A 15,284-nucleotide genomic window follows, 5' to 3' on the forward strand; every position below is an offset into this window, starting at 1 on the left:
AAGGGACGCATTAGTGATTCTGCATACAAGCTATTCAGCCCCTGGGAAGAGGACCAGCGACACTGCTGCCCTGAATTCAGCTGGAAAACTAGAGAAGCCTCCTGGCTTGCTAGACCACCAACCATTCCCTTGGGGTTCCCAATGATATTCTTTTTTGAAAAGCAGATTAGAATAGCCTAATCTCACTGTGACAGATACATCTTTAGAAATGGGTTGAAGGATCAACCAACCAACCATCACGTACTAATGGAGCACCTTTTGTGGTCTTAAAATTGTGCTGGATGGAGAAAATAGAGAACACAGACCCAGCTTTCCAGGAGCTCTCTGGTTAGGTAGACAAAGCAAACATGTAACTGTCCAAAAACATAATACAATACACAAATAGCTGCTATAAACTTAGAGTGTAAGGATTCTGGAAACAATTGGTGAAAGCTTTGTGGCAACGCAGCTGGCTTTGAATAGCAGGTAGGAAGGAGATGGGGGTGGTATTCCAAGCAGGATTAGGAATGGAGACACAGAGGCAGGACTGAGCATGCAGTATGCCCAAGACAATTTATATGTCTGCCCACAGCCTAAGGGAGTTGTAAGGTTGTATCCAATAGTGAAAGGAACACTTCCAGATATATGATGGAACAGTGGCGTAAAGGAAGAAGAAACAAAGACACATTTACAACTGATTTCTGTTTCATCTAGTCAAAACAACAACAACAACAAAAAGTTAATATTTTTTTTTTTAAACACCTAGGAAGTATGTAACATTTTCATAAGTGAATTATATGAGTTGCATAAAAGCTATTTTAAAAACTTAGAACACCTTGTGAAATTTCTCAACTAGTTTTCTAATAAAAATTGTACCACGCAAGCTGGAGTGATCCTGGTAAAATTTAAAGCATATCATATCACTTCTCTGCTACCATCCTCCAATGGCTTCCCTCCCTTATTGGAGGCCATAGGAAGGAGTTTATTAAAAAAAAAAAAAAAAATTCCAAGTGCAATAAAAAATCATCAGAGGGGTTTAATCACAGGGACACAGTCTGATGTGTACATTAGAAAGATTGCTCTGGCTGCTTAGTATAAATGGGCTTGAGGCAGGCCAGAGGTCTGAGTGAGGGATAGCAGTTAGAAGGTTAACATAGGTTTCCAGTAAAAGAGGAGGGTGGCTTAGCTCTCAATTGTGGCAGTAGAAATGGTGAAAGGTGGATGGATTAGGGATTAGGGATTCAGGTACATTGTATATATTCAATAAATTTTAATTAAAGATTGAAGGCATCTCAAATTTACTTCTTACCACCTACATTCCATTTTAGGTACTTAATCTCCTTAAGGCTCAGTTACCACATATTTGAAAATGATTATAAGTCCATCTCACTCATATATTTATGAGAGTTAAATGAGATAATTCATAGAAAAACACCTAGCATCCAATAGGTATTCAATAAATACTAATTTCCCTTCTTTTTTTCTGATATAAATCATTTTACATTCCACCATCAGGTTAATCTCTTTAAAGTAATGGCTTATTAAGTTATTACCCAGCTCAAATATCTATAATAGCTCTTCACTGACTAATGAAAGACTGGGCCTCACGGTCAATCCTGATCTGCCTCTAAATTACATTTCCAGCTTTACCTATCATCTCTAGCCAAGCCAGATACTCATCATTCTTTACACTTTGCTCTCTCTGTTCCATTCTATCATGCCTTACTCACCATCTGGAATGGACTTTCCTGAATTATTCTCATCCAAACATTACCTTCCCTTGAATGCTACCATTCATACTATGCACAAGGCTGTGCGTTAGACAGTTTATTGTATGTGCACAAACCTTATCTCCTCTACTCTGTAATCTTCCAAGGTCACAAGCGATTTATTCATGTTCTTTTATGTCTTCCATTGTAAGTACTAGGGACTTCACCTAATAATGTTTTAATCAATGACAGGCAAAAACAGCTACAAAATATCAATGAAATCGGTAAATTCTTCAATAAAACATTTAACTGGAATCAGGTCATTTGCATTTGGAAGAAGTTACTTGACTACTTCCTCCTAAATTTCATCTTTTGTAATTACTTGGTTTCCTAAGGCCACACTTATTCTTTGGAGAAAATATCTGTCTAATTCCATCCTTTTTTGCTTACTTCAGATACCAGGCAAGTGAAAAGAATCAACCATATCATAATTGTAAGAGTATATTAAATTACTTCTTAGGCATTCCTTTTCAGAGATAGATAACCATCTGGCAATTATTTTGGAATGATAAAACTTGAATTTGTTAAACTATTTGCATGAGGAACTCTGAAAATGAAATGCACTGGTTCCTCAAAGAAGACATAGACTATGGGGGTGGTGATGCGTCCTCCCCATACTCTTCCCGATGAAGATGGATCATTACTGTCAGTAAAAGATTTTATTCTCAGACCACTTAGCCTAGGATGCTATTTTTGGGACTGCAAATTTGTCATAGGAACATCTAACCACCACGAAGCATCGTTCTCTCTGTCACTCAGGCTGGCCATTTCAGTCACCTTCCATTCAATCACCTGCCTGTTGATTCCCCTTCATGGTTTCTCTTTTATCTTCCCTACTTTCATTGCCACCACGGTTCTTTTTTTCTCTCGTCTTTTTAATTGGTTCCTCTCTCCAGTCTTCTTACCTTTCCAAGGCACTGCTATCAAAGCAATCTGCCTGGAAGGCATATTTCATAGCAAAGGAGGTAAGACAGTGGTCCCTAAAATCAGACTGCTTGGACTTGATTCCTGCTTTTCTTGTAAGCGTACAAACTTGGACACATTACTTAACCTTGCTATGCCTCAGTTTCCAAATCTATAAAATGAACCTAATGACAGTATCTACCTTGTATAGTTGTCATGAGGGTTAAATGAGAAAACATGTGAAATGTGACTATAACAGTGCCTGGCACAATACAAACAGTCAATAAATGTGAACTATGACTACTATCATCATTGTCTTCTAAAAACTGTTTAATGGTTCCTTAAATACCTAAAGTATAACCCTCAAACTGGATTATACTTCAGAATTAGAAATTAATCTTCCCCTTTCTAATTATGTTCTTTTGGATTTTGGGATATCTAACCAGAGTTAAAAACTTAGTATTCCAAATTTGGGTTTTGGGATATCTAACCAGAGTTAAAAACTTAGTATTCCAAATAATTTATACATTCCTAATTCCACCTATGCTAGTGATATTTTCAGAGCTGGTAAGAGGTTTGTTTCCCTTCTTCAACTATCAAAATTTTACTGTTTACATAAATCCTTATCTCCCCTCCCCCCATAAGAAATCTTTGGTAATACTCCCATCCCACAAGACTCTATGTCCTTTAAAATCTAGAGGCTTAGAATGCCAGTATGACTCATAAAGCTCACTGGATACCACCATGTATGCATCAGCCTCATCTCACATCCAAGACTGTAAATCCTGGAGAGAAGTGTTTGAAGGGTTTGTTCTTCCACTGCACCAAGCTTTTTTTCTTTTTAATCTCTAACCAAGAATCCACCACTTGTCTGTCAGTTTGTCATACTGTAGTGGCTTGTGTGCTGGAAGCTATGCCACTAGTATTTCAAATACCAGCAGGGTCATCCATGGTGGATAGGTTTTCGCAGAGCTTCCAGACCAAGACAACTAGGAAGAAGGATCTGGTGATCTACTTGAAAAAAAAAAAAAAAAAAAAAGTGCTAAAAACATATGAATAACAGTGGAACACTGTCTGACAAAGTGCTAGAAGATGAGCACCTCAGGTTGGAAGGCACTCAAAATGTGACAGGGGAAGTGCAGCCTACTCAAAGTAGAGTCAACCATAATGATACCGATGGAGTATTGGGATCTGCTAATTTGCTAATGAGGCATGACTCAAAGTGAGAAGAAACAGCTGCAAACATCCATTAATAATTGGAATGAGGAATGTAAGAAGTATAAATTTAGTAAAATTGGAAGTTGTCAAAAATGGAATACATAAAGATGGATATTCTAGGCATTAGTGAGCTGAAATGGACTGGTATTGGCCATTGGGAATCAGAAAATCACAAGGTCTACTATGCCAGGAATGACAAATTAAAGAGGAATGTCATCACATTAACTGTCAAAAAGAACATTTCAATATGTATCCTGAAGTACAATGCTGTCAGTGATGGGATAATATCCATATGCCTACAAGAAACCAGTAAATATGACTATTATTCAAATTTATACACCAACCACTAAGGCCAAAGATGAAGAAATTGAAGATTTTTACCAACTTCTGCAGTCTGGAATTGATCAAACATGCAATCAAGATGCACAGATAATTACTGGTGATTGCAATGTGAAAGTTGGAAACAGAGAAGAAGGATAGACAGTTGGAAAATACGACTTTGGTGACAGAAATGATGCCAGAGATCACATGAAAGAATTTTGGAAAGTCAACGACTTATTCATTGCAAATACCTTTTTTCAACAACATAAATGGTGACTTATACATGCGGACCTCACTGGAAGGAATACACAATAATCAAATCGACTATATCTGTGGAAAGAGATGAGAGAAGCTAATTATTATCTGTTAGAAAAGGCCAAGAGCTGCATGTGGAACAAATCACCAATCGCTCATACCCAAGTTGAAGTTGAGGAAAATTAAAACAAGTCCATGAGAGCCAAAGTACGACCATAAGTATATCCCATCTAACTTTAGAGACCATCTCAAGAATAGATTAGACACATTGAACGCTAGTGGCCAAAGAGCAGACAAGTTGTGAGATGACATCAAGGACATCATACATGAAGAAAGCAAAAGGTCATGAAAAAGACAGGAAAGAAAGACAAGATCAAAATAGATGTCAGAAGAGACTCTGAAACTCACTCTTGAACATAGGGTAGCTAAAGCAAATGAAAGAAATGATCACGTAGAAAAGCTGAACAGATTTCAAAAAGGCAGTCTGAGAAGACAATGTAAAGTATTATAACGAAATGTGAAAAGACTTAGAGTTAAAACCAAAAGGGAAGAAGATGCTCAACATTTCTCAAGTACAAAGAGTTGAAGAAAAAGTTCAAGCCCCGTGTTTTAATATTGAAGGATTCTATGAAAAAAAAAAATGTGGTTTTTCACCACATGGGGAAAATATTGAACACAGGAAGCATCAGAAGAAGACGGAAAGAGCACAGAGTCATTGTACCACAGAGAACTAGTGGATGTTCAACCATTTCAGGAGATAGCATATGATCAAGAACCTATGATATTGAAGGAAGAAATCCAAGCTGTACTGAAGGCATTGGCAAAAAACAAAGTTCCAGGAATTAACGGAATACAAATTGAGGTGTTTCAACAACAGATGCAACACTAGAAGCGGTCATTCATCTATGCCCAGACAGCTACCTGGCCAGCCGACAGGAAGAGATCCATATTTGTGTCCATTCCAACAGAATGTGGAAATTACTGAAAAATATCATTAATATCACATGTAAGCAAAATCTTGCTGAAGACAAGTCAGAAGCAGTTGCAGCAGTATATGGACAGGGAACTGCCAGAAATTCAAGCCAGGTTCAGAAAAGGGTATGGATGAGGTATATCATTGCTGATGTCAGATAGATCTTAACTGAAAGCAGAAAATACTAGAAAGATATTTACCTGTGTTTAATTGACTTTGCAAAGGCATTCGACTGTGTGGATCATAACAAATTATGGATAGTCTTTCAAAGAATGAGAATTCTAGACACTTAATGGTGCTCATGGGGAACCTGTACATAGACTAAGAGGCAGTTGTTTGAAAAGAAAAAGGGATACTGTGTCAGGGTTGTAACATTTCACCATACTTATTCAATCTATATGCCTAGCAAATACTTCAAGAAGATGGACTATATAAACAAGAACTTGGCATCAGGATAGAAGAAAGACTCATTAACAACCTGCCATATGCAGATAACATAACCTTGCCTGCTGAAAGAGAAGAGGACTTGAAGCACTTCCTGATGAAGATCAAACACTACAGCCCTCAGTATGGATTATATCTGAATGCAAAGAAAACAAAAATCCTCACAACTGGACCAAGAAGCAACATCATGGTAAACAGAGAAAGTTTTGAAATTGTCAAGGATTTCAGTTTTCTCCACAATCAACAACCGTGGAAGCAGCAGTCAAGAAATCAAACCACATATTGCATCGGGCAAATCTGCTGCAAATGACCTCTTTAAAGTGTTAAAAAGTAAAGATGTCTGTCACTTTGAGGTCTCCCCTGTGTCTGACCCATGCCATGATATTTTCAATGGCCTCGTAGGCATGTGAGGGATGGAGAATGAATAAGAAAGACCAAAGAAGAATTGATGCCTTTGAATTATGGTGTTGTTGAAGAATACTGAATAAACTATGGACTACCAAAGAACAAACAGGTGTGTCTTGGAAGAAGCGCAGTCAGCATGCTCCTTAGAAGTGAGGATGGGAAGACTTTTGGCATTTTATCAGGAGGGACCAGTCCCTGGAGAAGGACATCATGATCGGTAAAGCAGAGGGTCAACGAAAAAGATAAGAGCCCCAATAAAATGATGGCAATAATGGGCTCAAACATAGCAATGCTTGTGAAGATAGCACAGGTCCGATCGGTGTTTCGTTCTGTTGTACATAGAGTCGCTGTGAGTTGGAAATGATTTGATGGCACCTAATAACAACAACAACCAAGAATATCTTTTGAATGATTGTTATTGTGTAATCCACAAAAATATCAATGGTTTTAACCCCTGAAGATCATTGATCATGGATTAGCCTATCTATCTTTCTATCACCTATCTATCTATCTATCTGTCTGTCTGTCTTTCTGTCTGTCTGTCTGTCTGTCTATCATCTATCAACTATCATCTATCTATCAATCATCTATCTATGTATCTATCAATCATCTATCTATCTATCATCTATCCATCTATCATCTATCTATCTGCCTGTCTGTCTACATATCTTCCTATCTTTCATCTATTTATTGTTGTCATTATTGTGTGCTCTTGAGTTGATTCTGACTCATAGAGACCCTGTAGGACAGAGTAGAACTGCCCCATAGAGTTGCCTAGGCTGTAATCTTTACAGTAGCAGATAGCCAGGTCTTTTCACTACAGAGCAGGTGGTAGGTTCGAACTGCCGACCCTTTGGTTAGCAGCTAATTCATTTAATCTTCTCAAGCCAATAAGATAATATTTGTATCCATTTTACAGATAAAGACTTTGAAGAAGAGCTATGTTCTAGATTTGTGTTTAGAAAGGTCTTTCTGGAAGCTGGATAAATTATGGGAGAAAGGAATATCAAATGAGAGCCAGAAAGACTCTATAAATACATTGCCATAAGAAGACTCTTGGAGTCATAGAGCAAGTGAGTGCCAGAATCAGACTTTGAGCCTCTACAACCATGCCACAGAGCTAGCTCTCTTAACTCCCATGCTATTCTTAAGCTAGTTAACCTCTCTGAAACTGTTTGCATAACTGAAAAATGAGAATAGCACCTGCTTCAATTTAAGTATTAAATGAATGTTAGTCTTCTAACTTTTTTCTCTTGTTAATTTATAGTTAGAAGTGACATATATTTATTTGATCTCCTAGTTTATATATATATATATATATATTATATATATATATAATATATATATTCTTTACTCCTCACTCTGACACTACCAATTCTCAACACTGTAAGAGGACAAAGGAGCTGAGGCTTTTCTCTTACTTCTTACTCCCTACTAGTGTCAGGTTCTGCATCCTGGCCAGATGAAAGAGGATTCTTTGTACAAACGGGGTGGAAAAACTGAGCTGATTGTTGCAATCTGTTTCAATTCAATTGATTTTCTGTACATGTAATACAAAATAACTGTCCAGCTGAAAACTTTACCCTTAAAGCTAATTTATCACGGTAGCACGTGACAAGTGCTTAGTTATTGATATAACCAAAAGAAACAAATACGTGGCTTGATAAGAACCAAGAATAAAATAAAAGTCAAAATAACTTGACAATTGAATCTACTTTTTAATAGCATAGCACAGAGAATAAATCATTCTTATAAAATACTAACAAAAAATGCACAAAGACTTCACACTACTATAAATTGTAAAATGTATCTTGTTCCATTAAAATTTAACATTCAGGAAGGTCAATGTAATATGATCTCAATTTTCAACCAGAGAATGGACTATAACTTCATCATTCAGAAATCCATATTTATTGATCAATTCTATGAAAATGAGAATTAAATATTTGAGAAACTATTTGAAATTCTGGTCAGCAAATGTGAACCAAATACGGTGCCATCCATCTTTATTTAACATCTGCAGGCTGAAAAAATTCATCTTAATTAACATAATTATTCTAAACAGAAAAAACAAAACAGAAATACGTCACAAATCCCAATCAACTTTCTCGGAACATTGATTACCTAAATATACATACTAAGCTCCACAAAATTAAGAGTTTCAAATTTAACATTAGCAAGGTTGACTTGGTTTTGAAAACACAGCACACTGTGATTTTTTATATTTACAAAATCCTACTACTATGTATCCTATTACTACGTATTTTCACATACGGTGAGTAGAAAAATCCATTACATATTTCAGTAGTTTTAAATTTAGATTTCAAGAACATATAGTTTAGATTTGAAGTAATTTGATTACATTCAAACTGAAGTTCATTCATATTTAAACCCTTTTTTCTTCGAGCTGCTCTTAAATGTAGGACATAGTCTCAGAAAAGAAATTTAATTTATTTGTGAATTTGAATTGGGATTTACGTAATTTCCTTCCTCACTTTATTTTGAATTTAATCACTTTCAAAACCATTAAAAAGTTATAAATACATACATGCACAAATGTGATGGAGCAATACAATTATTCATGCTGTTATTGAAAACTAGAAGGGTTTATATTACTTTCAGTAAATAACTTCATTTTTGTACAGCATTATGGTCTGTTCTCCCCAGTTACTTTCTGATAGTAATTGCGGACTTCTCAGAGGAACACTGGTAATTTTTTAGGCTATTGGGATACCATTTAGGCTAGATTGCTTTAGTACTTTATCTAATTGTGAGTCCCCTTTAACTCATCTTGGAAGTTTATAGTTTCCTTATTCCTTATACATATTCTGTCACTATTGCGGTGAGCAGTAAGTTGATAACAGTACTAATAAGTACAGGCACTAAAAGTCAGACATCCATGAGCATGCAGCAAACAACTGGGAAAGCTGAGACTTAAACTCTTGTCTGTAATTTCTAATTCAGTGTTCTTTCTACCTCAAGTCTTCCCAAGTCTTCACTGTCCTTGCATTCTCTTCCCCTGATGCTATGTTCTCTTAAGCTTTATTCTAGGAATTGTACTAGGAAAAGGATTTGCGGTCCAGGAATGTTTTATTTCCAAAAGCAGGTACAAGAACCAAAAAATTTAGTTTTGAAATGAAAGCAATTATGTCAGTGTCTTATAGTCTACTCGTGACAATGTATAATTAAGGTATTACTTTTTAGTATTTCATTCAATAAGGAATGAGCATTCAATGTTTCACTCAATAAGTGAAGGGGAAATTACATTTTTTTTTCCCTCGAGATTATTTCAAAACTTAAAAATCATTGGAAGGCAGAAGAGGAAAATTATATGATGATGTGAAAAATAGTAGTTTAGAAATGCAATGTCTAGGATAGCTATTATTAGAGAAAAATTGAGAACTTACAATTTGGATTTGTGCAGTATGTTTGAATAATGCTCTAACAACAGCTTGCCTTGCATTTTTAAGAACACCTTAATAGAACTCTCCTTAATATTGTAAATTGCCCTAACTGAAATAAACACTACACTGTTAAATAACCTTAGTAGCAGTTACTATAATGTCAACTTAGAGTAGAAAAGTTACAAAAGTATGAGTCAAACTAATGAAACAAGTAATATTCCAAAGTACATGACCTTGTATTAGTATATAAAATATCTGTATAGCTAATTAGTGACACTCTCCATAGCTTTCAGTATAATTGTATCTCACAGGGGCCATTTTATTTACCAAAAGGAAAAAAAAAAAAAAGCTTTAGAATTAAAGTAGTATCTCCTTCCCCTCAAAGCATTTTAATGAGCTCAGCATCTTACCAACACAAAACTTTACACTGATGTAAATGTTTTATAAAGGTTATACGTATTTTGTTTTAGCCCAAATTGTTTTAAGAATAAATCATAACATACTCTAATTTTATATCAAAAAGCAGGATTTAACATTTGAAACTGAAATCTGAGTAATACATATTTTTAAAAAAATACAGTTTTTTTATAGAAAATAATGGAAAGAGCACACTTTCAGCCCAAACCAAGGATTACATGTTACTTTACAGGTATAAAAGAGCTATTGGGAAGGCCCAGCATTTAACCTTTTCCAGTTAAACGCAATTCTAGTATTTGACAGACAAGTTTGTCTCTTGAATATAAGGAAGATGAAGAGCCCAAAAGCACAAGGAAAACCCAGCCAGACAGATTCAGTCATGCAGTGCAATCAGTAGTGCCCAAGTACCCAAGAGCCTCCCTGAGTGCCACGCTAAGCCCTAGAGAATAACTTGAGTATGAGGGGAAATTAGGTCCAGGATAACTTTTGACCTGTGTCTGACAGAACTGAAGAAATAGAAGTGCCTGAAAGGACAACATAATTAATTTTGCATGTGAACATTTCTCTGAACCAATGATTTCTTTTATTGTCTGAGAATGAATATACTTCATAATTTTCATATTAGGTCAGAGGCAGTGCAGCTTGTGTTAAAACTGAAAAGAAAAATACTAAAGAGAGAAGAAAAAGAGAAAAAGAGCATGGTGCTGAAAATAAACATGTTCAGCAGCCATTGTGATTCAACTTACCCAGATGTGCTTTTCATGAGATGGAGAAGGATGAATGGAAAAGAAAAGCACACAAATGTTAATGGATACATTTTAATCCAAAGAAAGCCATGGGATAAAACAAGAGCATCATTTTCGATGTGAGAAGGCTCAGATATGAGAAAGACATAGTGTCTTTTTATTCCACCCTGACACACATACTCACTGTGTCCAAAAGCATGGTCAGGTTGAGACCAATTCTAATAGTTGACCAATCAGTTTGTCTCTTGAAATTAAGCCATTCTTAACATGCATGACCACATTTTCCCAGCCTCTGATATATCCCAGAAGGAAGGAAGTCAGGCACCATGGTAAAGAACATTCTTTACCTCAGGCCACTCCTGTGTCACTTTACCAATAGAAACAAGAGCTTATTAAATGGCATGTATACTCTCATAAAAAAATCATACAGCCTTGCAAATCTCCTGTTCGAGCTAAAGAAAAAATACAGCTGACCTCTGGAAAGCCAACAGCTTGAAGTGGAGAAAGCACTGGTTTGAGGGTCAGGATACCAGGACTCCAGCTCTCAAACGAGAGCTGGTCAAAACTACTAATGAGTTCTGATCTTCTAGGGCAAGAAGATAATTGGCAATTTCCATTCTAGACCCATAATTTTATTACTCTAATAAGTGTTATAATAATTTATGATTTTCATAAATACATATGTGCCAGTATTCAGAACTTGAGACAATGTAAAAGACTACTTAACCTCTTCTCCCTCTTGCCACACTACTTTCTCCTCCTCTACGTGAACTGGCAAAATAAATATTAGATTTGAACCAACTGAGTCAATTGAAATAGAAACACTCATGTATTTGAACAAATGTATATAAATATTGCTGTAAGGAAAACAACTAGATTGGTTTACCAATATTACTAGAAATCATTACAAAGAAAACATTGATTCGAATATAGCTTTTGAAGTAGCTTACTTGCTCCCTGGATAATAGAGGCACTGAGAAAATATGGAATTTAACTAATTCACCAAAAAAGCCACAGAAATATAGTTTTAAATTTTCTATATAAGCATAATAGACTAATTCTTAGAAAAATAAAAGTGTTACTATGACTCATAAAATATATTCAACATAACAAAATATAAAGCAGAAATTCCTAGCTCAGAAATTAAGCAAGTTAGAGTGTTTCCTTTTTTAAGCACAATTATTATAAAGAAAAGCTTGATGTGCAATAGACACCCTGCACATGCCTCCTCTAAATGCATTCATTCAGAGAAACCGTGTATTTTTTAATAAATGTTTATGTTGGAGAAATGCATATTCTTTGGTCTTAGCTCCAGAACATCTGTGGCAAACTCTTTAAATTTTCACATAAACATAAGTCCATGGAAACTGGCATCCTAAGAAAGTTAAGGCATGTTTTTCATATCATACATGCAATAGAAATAAAAGACCAAAAAGAGATAGCTTCTAGTTGGTTAGAATGTTTTTATTGTAAAAATACCTGTGAACTCTAGGTTGAGCTCAGGGGGAAAAAAAAAGGCAGCTTCTGAGCTTTCCAGGGAAATTTCCAAAAGCATTTGAGTCAAGTTATTTCCATCAACAAAATAATCTTCCTCAGTCTACCAGCTATCTAGAAATTGTTCCAACAAAACCAGCTACTCACATGTTACTCATCATTTTTAATAGAAAATTTGTACCAATGAAAATACCTTAAAATACAAAATGTAAGAGAAATTATGAAAATAAACAGAAAACACAAATATAAAAAGTATTTCTTAATGGGAAGTTCCAATATCTTTGGGTTATCAATTTGTATAAGTTGCCTCATTTATTGTATTTTTTATGAAACTTTCATTTTCTCCATAGTCAACGACTTTAAGATCAATACTGAGCAACTATCTCATTTTAGACTGTTAAGAAGTTCAGTCATGACTTTCAAAAAAATTTTACCTCCAAAGGACAAAAAACTTTAGTCATAAATGACTAAGAAATGTTTTGATAATATATTATAAACTTCATATCAGAAGTAATATACATGTGCAAAGAATATTTTTCTATAAAGTGTTTAATTTTCTTATAAGAATTGGTACAATCTTTCCTATAAACATTTGATTTACAGTAACTTATTATTTTTCTCTTTATTCCAGAGTTTCAAAATTATGATAAGCACAAGAGATATTATTTCAAGAATAAATATTATCCAGCTAAAAACCATTGTCAGTACTAGGAAAATAACAGGTTTATTATCAATGTAGAAAAGAGCAGGTGATAAATTACCATGTAATAAATGAGATTAAACACAATTACTGGCATAATGTTTTTCCTGGGAGTGTCAGCATATATACAGAAACAAGAATAATTTACCTGCCAATATATGTTTTATAATCCAAAATGGGGGTCATAAAATTTTCAGTTGCATCACTTTAATCTGCTAGATTTCCTACAAAATGGATGAACCTTCTCCTGTTTATATATAATTCATCAACTTTGGATGTCAAAGTTCACACGAGAAACAATTCACTGAATGAGCTTCCCATGTGGAATATAATTGCTCTTCTTAAGGTTCAAAGTTGGTGACTCGAAATATATTTAAATAAACAATTAATATAAATGAGTTTATCCCTCAATATACTCAAGATTAAAACAAAAATTAAAATTAAGTGGTTTTTGAAGATCTATATTGTGTTTGTGTGTTTGCATATGTACATACTCATACATGTGTCTGTTTATATGTGTATCAGGCATAATTAGAACATTTCATGCTGTAACCTTTGAATGATTTGCAAAACTATGCTCTAGTAGATTTCATTGCTTCAATATTTATTTTTGCATTTCTAATATTATACGTGCTTTATCTGCTCTGAATTTATTCATGATCCTATTTCAGTCAAACAGATATAGAAGATTATTATATTACTATAGAGCACAAAGCTTTGAGTTTATGTTGGACCATTATTAAAAAAAAAATCAACATTCATTTAAATAAAGGAGGTGAAACGATGAGGCCTATAATGAACTTAAAATTTTTAATTCATTGGCAAACATATAATTATTTGATCCACAAAGATTTACTTATTATTTACGTATCAAAAATCTTCTATAACAATTTGATACACTCAACAAAGAGACTAGAAAAACAAATAAACAAAACACATTTCCTCCACTTTTTCTTATCTGGAGAGAAAACTTACTTATAAGCTTGCCTATCTGCCTATTTCACCACAGTTCCTGTTAAGCAGGTGCTGGTAGTGAGGAAGGAGAGAAGTGAGAAGTGGGCCCATTCCAAGGAGATTTCAAAGATAAAGGGGACAGGATTTGAGTCTGCATTAGAACTAGGGAGGAAGGGTGATAGAGAAGGAAGTATAAAAGATGTTTCCCAGATTTCTGGGTTTATCACTAAGAAAGGGAATCATGGGATATCTGAGGGATGGAATAGAACAGGAAAGTGGATCACACAAATTTGATTTTAGACGTGCTAAGTCTTAGCTATGAGATATGCAAACGCAGATGCATAGTAGGCACTTAGTACACAGGTGAACTATAAAAAAGGTCTGGGGAGGAAATAAAAATGTGATAGTCATTACCATATGGACAGTACTGGAAACCATATAAAAGTAAGTTAGAGCACATAGAGTGAGACAAAAAGGGATAAGACTGAGCTTTGACCAAGTCCAACAGTTGAAAGGGGGATATCCTGGCATTGGAGGCTGAGAAGGAGCAGGAAGGAGAAAACCCTGGCATTGGAGGCTGAGAAGGAGAGAGGAAGGAGAAAACCCAGGAACATGTGGTGTTATGAGAGCCAAGGAAGAGTATTTTTAAGAAGGGAAACTAGCTCAACTGTGTTGAGTAGTCCTGACATGAGATTCTGAAAAAGTCCACTGACTTTAGTAACACAGAGGTCACTGATGAGCTGAGAAAGCACTAGTAGTGGAGTGACACAGGCAAACACCAGATTTTGAGTGAATGGATGGTAAAAATGGATGCAATGAGCAGTGACAACTGGATTGAAAAAGGGACATAAACAGTATTTCTTTTAACAGATGAAACTTCAAAATGTTTAAATGCTAATGGGAAAAACAAAGGAGGGAGCTGAATTTGAAGGTATCAGTGCTCAATACAAAATGTCTGAGAATATAAGAAAAGACAGTCTTTAGTGAGAAAAAAAGTCACCTAATTTGAAATAAGATGGGTTGGGGCAAGTATTGGTAAATGGGTGTTTGGCTTGGGCAGCAAATAATTCAGGGCAATCAGATGGTTTCTCTCCTTTTTTTTTTTTTTTTTCCTTCTCTCTAAGGTAGAATGTAAGCTCATCTACAGAAGATACCTGTTTGAGACTCTGGTCTCTAATATGAGTTGCAGAGAGTAGAAAGAACATCGAGAAGAGAAAAAAATATTAGGATTGCTGAGCGGTGCGGAATTTCCAATTGAAGCTGGTGAAAATTTCCCTGCTGTAATTTTCTCCACCAACAGAG

At 35.1% G+C, this 15,284-nt stretch overlaps 1 protein-coding gene across 1 annotated transcript in view; it reads right to left on the reverse strand.

Moving 5' to 3' along the window:
* Positions 1-15,284, reverse strand: part of PPFIA2 (PTPRF interacting protein alpha 2) — a 556,115-nt gene that overhangs the window by 36,714 nt on the left and 504,117 nt on the right. The window lies entirely within an intron of this gene.

This window comes from Elephas maximus, chromosome 4 (assembly GCF_024166365.1).
Source record: "Elephas maximus indicus isolate mEleMax1 chromosome 4, mEleMax1 primary haplotype, whole genome shotgun sequence".
NCBI classification, from domain to species: Eukaryota; Metazoa; Chordata; class Mammalia; order Proboscidea; family Elephantidae; genus Elephas; species Elephas maximus.